The 7,711-nt window shown below is 35.5% G+C and overlaps 1 pseudogene; it reads right to left on the bottom strand.

The window, feature by feature from the left end:
• Positions 1–875: 875 nt before the first annotated feature.
• LOC138170268 (KRR1 small subunit processome component homolog pseudogene) overlaps positions 876–7,711 on the bottom strand; it is a 13,093-nt pseudogene continuing 6,257 nt past the window's right edge.

Below are 7,711 nucleotides of genomic sequence, written 5' to 3'. Positions count from 1 at the left end.
TTGCTACTTAGGTCTTGCTTATGTTTTGGGTACAAGAAGAGGATTGAATTAGAAGACTTCTACAATCTCAAACTTAATTTACCTTCACTCCCCAGTTTTCTGTGACTAAAAAGTATTCCTTTGGAATCAACTTTTTCTGTCTTTTAGTTCTCAATCTATCAGTTTCAAATCTTAGCTAGAAAGCTAGGGAAATAGTTAAAACAAAGATAGTTTCCTTTATTTCTACTGGGTTACAAAATGTATCTGAGCAAGAGTAAAGAGAGAGCAATTATGTCCACAAAGGAATTAAGCAGAATAAACAGTATGTGATTTGCTATGGTTATGCAAAAAAATGCAATTGGTAGTATTTTTTTTGCGAGGAAAAGAGAAGAGTTTTTGATATACAGAAAATGTAGCATATCTTCCACTGAAGCTAAGCAATAGTACAAGATATGTTTTTAGGGGAAAAAAGCAAGTAACAACAAATTAATTTACTTTTACAAGGTAACTTTGATGGCAAAACAGGTTAGAACATTTCATAAATTTTTTACTGTACCTTATATAAAACTGAATGGAAATTCATTTTGTTTTGAACCTTCCTGGAATAGAAATGCCTAATCTTTTCAAGTTAAAAACAAGCTTTTCTTTTTCATTTCTTAATTTATTTTGTTAGTAAATATGTAAATGATAATTACAGAATATATTTAGGGAAAGTCTTGTTCTACGAAAAAAGATTCATTTAAATGATCATAAGGATGTCCCATTGCACAGCCTCACTGTTCAGATGAGGAAACCAAGGTCAAGGCCTAAAAATCCTTTACAAAGGGAAAGGAAGATATACAAATCTTGTTCTAATTCAAGTCTTTTTTTTTTTTTACTTCTCACTTTTTCTTTTGTCACTTTTCATTGACTGCCATCTTAGCTTTACTTCCTCTGTGGTAAGGGGCTCCCAGTTTCTTGTTCTTTGCCTTCTTCACTTTATTTTTTTGGAAAGGATATATATCCATTTTTGTCTCAGAAGAAGCTTTCTTCAGTTTCATAGCTGGTTTTACTTTAGTTGGGATAAAAGCCTTGTTTCTTTCACTTGTCTCTCACTGACTGCTTCAGCTTATTTAACCTTTATTTGCTCCATTTTTTGTTGGTTCTTCTGACTTTCAAAAAGTTTTCACCACCAGCCAATTCTTTATCAATCTGACATTCTGTCTGTGGGGGTGGGAATGGTGTATACTCTTTCTTAACAATTTCTTTTTTCCCTTTGGTTCCTTGTGTTTATTCAAATTTTTGTGTTTGAACTGCAGCAAAAATCTCTCCCAATTTTTGATCTTAATTCAGCATCCTTTGAGAGCTCTTATTTAATCCTCAATGTTTTGATGTCATAGACTGGATGAATATTTTTTATAGTATATAAAACTACTTTTTGTACTTCTTTGAAACCATTAAATGATCCAAGAGCTGAAACAGTCTTACCCTGAACCATGAAGTAACAATTTGTTAACAGTTCCAATAACTTCAGAGTAAATCCTTTAGACCCACTAAATCATTATTTTCTTTGGACAAATCTCTCTTTGTTTCTTATTAAAAGACAGATCTCAGTGATGTCACAAGAATTTGTATTTCCTTTTCAAATGGGACACTTCTTGCTAAATACTTTATTAAATCCCTGGCTCTCGGGGGCGGCCAGGTAGCACAGCGAGTAAGAGCACCGGCTCCAGTGTTGGGATGACCTGGATCAAATCCGGGCTCAGATACTCAGCACCACACCCAGAAATAACTGGCCGTGTAACCTTGAGCAAGTAACTTAACCCCAATTGCTTTAAAAAAATAAATCCCTGGCCCTCATGATTATATAGGAATCAAAATTCTTCTTAATTGTGCAAACAGTCATGCTACCTTCAATTAGGTCCAGTGCTACATTTGTGTGATGCTCATGCAAAGTGTTCTGCATCAAAGGACAACATTCCTTCAGGTAGGCTTCTCTGTACTTCAGAAAAAAAAGGTGCAAAACTGCTTTCTTCTAACAGTCCTCTGGGTTTGTCATCCTTTGTAAATGGAGGTTCTTTCCATTCACCAGGAACCAGGAGGAATTCTGATTCATCCACATTGTGGATCTCTCACTTCTGGTTCCAAAACCCATTCATTGCTCTTGTGGACTCTTTCTCTGTCCAGTTAAATTGTAGCTAAAACTGTTAGACAGATATAAATCCTTGGGATGTTATAATAGTGATTGCTTCCAAGATGACCCTCAATCATTAATCATGTCTTTTTTAAGTTCAGTTATTCATCCTGTTTTGAACAGACCTAATTGATAAATTATTTATGTATGTGTGTGTACATGTGTATATATTTTTTTCCATAAAAGTAAGATGAGAGATTTTATGAAATGCTTCACTAAAATTCAAGTGCAATGTATTTACACAATTCCCTCGATTTTTTGGATCAACATTTTCTTTTTTAGGTTTCTCTAGCCTTCCCTTTAATACTGTGTCCTAGATTTTTTTGCCAAGCATCAAAGTCAAGCTCACTGACTTTGCCAACTCCATTCTCATCTGGTCTTGAAAAAACCATAACATTTGCCTTTTTCATGCCCATAGAATCTCTGCTTTTTGACACAATCTTTCAGTAATAACTTCCATTTTCTCAAGAATTCTATCTGCCAATTCTTTTAATCTCTGACAATGCAGTATGGCTACGTCAGGTGACTTCAACTCATTAATATAACAAAGCATTTTATATTTATCTTGAAATTATTCTTAGTAGATTTGATGATAATTTTTCCCCCAAAGAGGCATGGTAATGTAGTAGTCATAATACCTGGGTCCAGCTATAGAAAATACTATCCACCTGAAATTTAATCATCATGCCTTTAATTCAGTTGTGGATACTCAACACCTTCCCAACTCCCTGTGTCTCCTCTCCCCTCTGATTACAAAGTTGGAAGATAGAGTACTAAACTTTTCTCAAATCCATTAGGGCAGAGATCTAGACTTTTCAGCTATCTGCTTCACATCTTCAGCTCTGCTTGAGCTCCATGGAACATGATGCCCCCATGTCAGGTATCCTGTCCCTACTTCTCAGACTTCTTTTGTGCATTATATTCTCCTATCAGATTGTAAACTCCTTGAGGGCAAGGGTGGTCTTTCTTTTTCTTATTTGTATTCTTAGTGAATAGCACAATACCCAGCACATCATAGGCTCTTAATAAATGTTTGCTACATTGTTTCTTATGGAATCATATATTGTATTAAATCCTACCACTCATACTTACTGATTATGGGATTGTGGGAATATCACTTCATTTTGCTCTAGATTACTCTCTGACTATAAGTTTCAGAAATGGTACTGACATATATTGCAAGAGGAAGTTCTTCACCAGGTCCTCATTATACCAATGAAATAACAGGTTCAATCTCCAAATTTATCTATATTTTCCCTACCTATTTCATGAGATTTTGTGACATTAAAATAAAAGCATATATATTGAAGAACAGAGATTTACAGATATAGAGCTAGACATTACCTGATAGGTGGTAAGGTGATCTAACCTAAATTCTTCAATTCATAAATGAGGAATGTGAGACCCAGTTTCATTGTGATGTGCTCCAAATTATTCAGATAGTAATTGACAGAGACTACAAGTATTCTCCAAATGCAGTGATCTTTCCATTTTACTAGTAGTACTGTATAATTAGAAGGTATTGCTTAAGTATAATAAGTAATTGGGTCATAGGCACTGACCTAAGACAGTAGTCCAATGGATAGTGTGAGATTTGGAAACAAAAAGAACTGAGTTTAAATCCTGCCTCAGACACTTACTAGCTGGGTGAATTTGGTGCAAGTCAGTTTACCTTTCTCTGACTGTTTGTCATCTTATAGAAATGAGGATAATAATAGTACCTACATCAGAGGATCCTTCCAGGACTATGATGATCAAATGAGTTAAACAAACATAGACCATTATAAACCTTAAATTCTATAAAATGTTATTATTAGTAATAAACTATATACTAGTTATATATCTGCCCTTGAAGTACGAACAACATGGACTCAAGACCTTTGAAACATCATGCATATATGACCTTGGAAAAGACATTTAATCTCTCCATACCTGAAGCATAAGTTTCTGAAATGTTACAGATCCGTTTTGAAAGATGGTGGTATGTTAGGACCTAATGGAACTCATGTAAATTTCTAAAATTTCACCAGAAAGAAAAATATAAAAGAAACCAAAGATAATTACTTATAAATACTTTCCTTCTGTCCAGGCCTGCAAAAAAAAGTTGCAATAATTTCATGGAAGCAGGGAACAGAAATGATGCAAAACAGGTGGAAGGGGAAATAGAAATCAGCCCAATCCTATATTTGGAGATGGTGATAGAATAGTGCCTAGCAAAGGGGTGCCAGGGCCCAATCTGTAGGACACAGGGCCACACCAGGACCAGTTTAGTCTATGCCCAGCCAAGCATCTAGCCATTCTAGAGTATAACCACAGAAGGAGACAAGGCCAGACAACTACTGTCAAAGATAGGGAAAAGTCTTAGCCACTAAGCTCAGTATTGATTACAGCTTGTCCATACTACCCAGAGGGAAAAGATCAGAATTAGGCCAAATCACGATCTAGAGATATCAGTAAACAAAAGATAATGCTGAACACAATGAAGAAAAGCCCTGGACTCAGAACAGTCTGAGGGGTAAACCAAGGAAAGAGATTAATTGCATTATAAGTCTAGGTAGATCCTCAGAGAAAATAATATTCTGACCACAAAAACTATAAAAGTATCTGTAAGAAATAAAACAAAAGAAAGAATTAGATATTTAGGGAGGAAAGGATTAATATAATGAATAAGAATTAATACAATGGAACAGACAGTAGTAAATTTTATACATGAATTGAACTTTCTGAAAATTAGAATAGTGTAATGAGGAAATAAGAAGGCAGGTAGGTGACTGAATAGATGGAGTGTTGGGTCTGGAGTTAGGAAGATCAGAGTTAAAATCTGGCCTCAGACACTACTGTATGATCCTATACAAGTCACTTAAATTCTGTGTGCCTTAATACACTAGAGAAGGAAATAGTAAACTGCTCCAGTATCTTTGCCAAGAAAATTCCATGAACAATGTGGTCCATGGGGTCACAAAGAGTCAGACACAATTGACCAACATGTAGGAACAAGCACCCCAGCGTCCCCAGGGTGGCTGCCAACACAGGTTCTTAGATCTGCTTTATTAAGAAAGAAACTCAAAATGGGTTAACAAGCTTACTTTAATCAGTCAAACATATATCGTTTACCTAGTTCAGGGGAAAAAAGGTCAGCACCCGAACTTCAGAGTATACAGACAGAATTATCAAGACAGAGAAACAGATCAAGTAAACAGGTTTCCAAACTATCCAACCATTACATCCATACCAAATCAACATCTGGGTTTTTTGAAGCCAGAGGGCTCTCAACAACGGCTTCCCAGAGTCTCATCTGATCAAATCACAGAACACTTCTCAAAGTGAGCTCCAAAGCAAAGCCTCACATCAGGGATTATATAGCCTTCTCCTGGGTCAGAGAATGTAACCACCCTCTTGACCCACTGCCCAATCACATAGCATCATGGTGTGGGCATTCCTGAAAACCAAGCCTCCTGCCACAGGCTCCATGTGACCACTTTCAGCCTACTAGGAGGCAGAGTATATTTTCAGATCAAGGAAGGTTCTCAGAGTCTCTTAAGCCTATAAAAGGGCTTAAGGGCAGGGAAGATCTTTAAATTTGCATTTCTATTATACAACTGAACAACAACAACAAAAAAAACAAACAAAGAGAAAGCAAAGGTTCAATGTACAAGAAATGTTACAACTAAAATAAAAATGAAACAAAAATTTCACCTAGAAAACAGATCAAGGAAAGAGAATTTAAGACTACCTGAAAATCATGACAAAAATGGATTGAAACTTAATAATTGCTCATATCTCTTAGAGATAGAGTCAAAGTGAACATCAAAAGAATTCACCAATTTATCCTTAAAGAAATCTTAAAATGGAACCTCACTGGAATGTTAGCCATTCAGATCAATAAAAAAATATTGCAAGCACCTGAAAAAGAAAATAAAACTAATGGGCCACAATCAAGATTACACAGAGACTTGCTAGCCACAATAGAGTTTAGAAAAAGACATTTGACAATAAAGGGCTTACATGGTGAAACAAACAAACAAACAAAACCATGAATAATCTGACAAAACAGAATATAATCCTATAGTGGATAAATTGCTGAAACTAGAATCCTAGAAGATATGAATTCAAATCCATGATCAAAATTTAGTTGCTGTGTGACCCTGGACAAGTCATTTAATATTTTTCTGCCTCAGTTTCCTTATCAATATATCCAAAAGAAGTTAAAGAAAGAGAAAATGGATCCTTGTGTATAGATACCAATACTTATAGCAACTCTTTTTTTTCCAGTGTTCAAGAACTGAATACTAAAGGTATACCCATTTCATGAGGAATGACTAAAAAACTTGGGTCACACTCATGTAATGGAATATCATAAGAATTGGTGAAATAGACAATTTCTGAAGTAATGGAATAAGAAGGCTAGTGCAGTCCCCTACAACAAAGATATATAATGGAACTGGCCTGTTTTTGATAGCATTTAAAGACTTTCTGTAACTGTTTTAGTCTACTAGACTTGTAATGAAGAAGAATCTTCTAACCAGAATGATGGTTTATTAAAAAGACATTAGTTATTCCAGGCCTCGTCTTTGGTCAGTTTTTATTTCCTCCTTGGCTTTATACTAGTGGAAAAGGGTTAAGGGGAGAGGCTTCAAGGTCTTTATATCTGCGGCCAACATATGGCTTATGAATATGGAGCATCTGTTCTTTGCCTAAGACCTTGTGAACTGATGCAGATCAGGAAACAGAGCCACCAAAAAAATATGGATACAGAATCCACACAGAGTTGTGCATCCAGGAAGTCTAGAACCAAAACTGAGCAATGATCTAGTGGACACAGTCCAGTGTGGCCTGTAGACTAATCCAATGGCTATGCCACTTTTGGATGTGAAATTGTTGGTTGTGTGTGTGTGTGTGCGAGTGTGTGAGCATGTGTGTGTGTGTGTGTGTGTGTTTGGGATTTGGAATCCAGACTCCCATCATATATAGAAACTGGATTTTTCTGAGTCTTCTGTCCTTCAGGATTGATATGGTATGGGGTCATGTAGGTTCAAGATGTTGGGAGCAACTGTTTGTATTTCTTCACCTTCATAAATATATATTAATCTAATAAAAAGAAAAGAAAAAAAATAAAATTATCTTCAAATTAAATATCACCTTTTAAAAACAAAATAATATTAATTGGTTAAATGGACCATTAATCATTGGCAATCAGCAGTGGGTTTTAAGTGGAGAAACATACCAAAATGGGATCTCAAGGCATTAGCATTATATAAAAATAAATAAAGCCATCATCAATCCCTCAAGACTACTCAAAAACCTGAGGAAAAGTAGGCAGCTGGCCTTGCCCTGGGAGAGTCCTTACTATAAAGGAAAAATGAGAAAACCTATATGAACTGATGCAAAGTGAAATGAGCACAATGAGGGGAATAGTTTATTAAAAAATATTACAAAGAAAATTAACTTTGAAAAACTTGTGAAGTATGATCAATGAAAGAGTCAACTATGACTTCGAGGAAATTGATGATAATTTTTGAACATGATAGCAGTGTGTGTGTGTGTGTGTGTGTGTGTGTG

The sequence above is a fragment of the Petaurus breviceps genome, unplaced genomic scaffold, assembly GCF_028583685.1.
Source record: "Petaurus breviceps papuanus isolate PSGF00001 unplaced genomic scaffold, PetGlider_PUasm1.0 38, whole genome shotgun sequence".
Lineage (NCBI taxonomy): Eukaryota > Metazoa > Chordata > Mammalia > Diprotodontia > Petauridae > Petaurus > Petaurus breviceps.
Note: the sequence above shows the minus strand (reverse complement) of the source record. Positions and strands in the feature narration are given on the sequence as shown.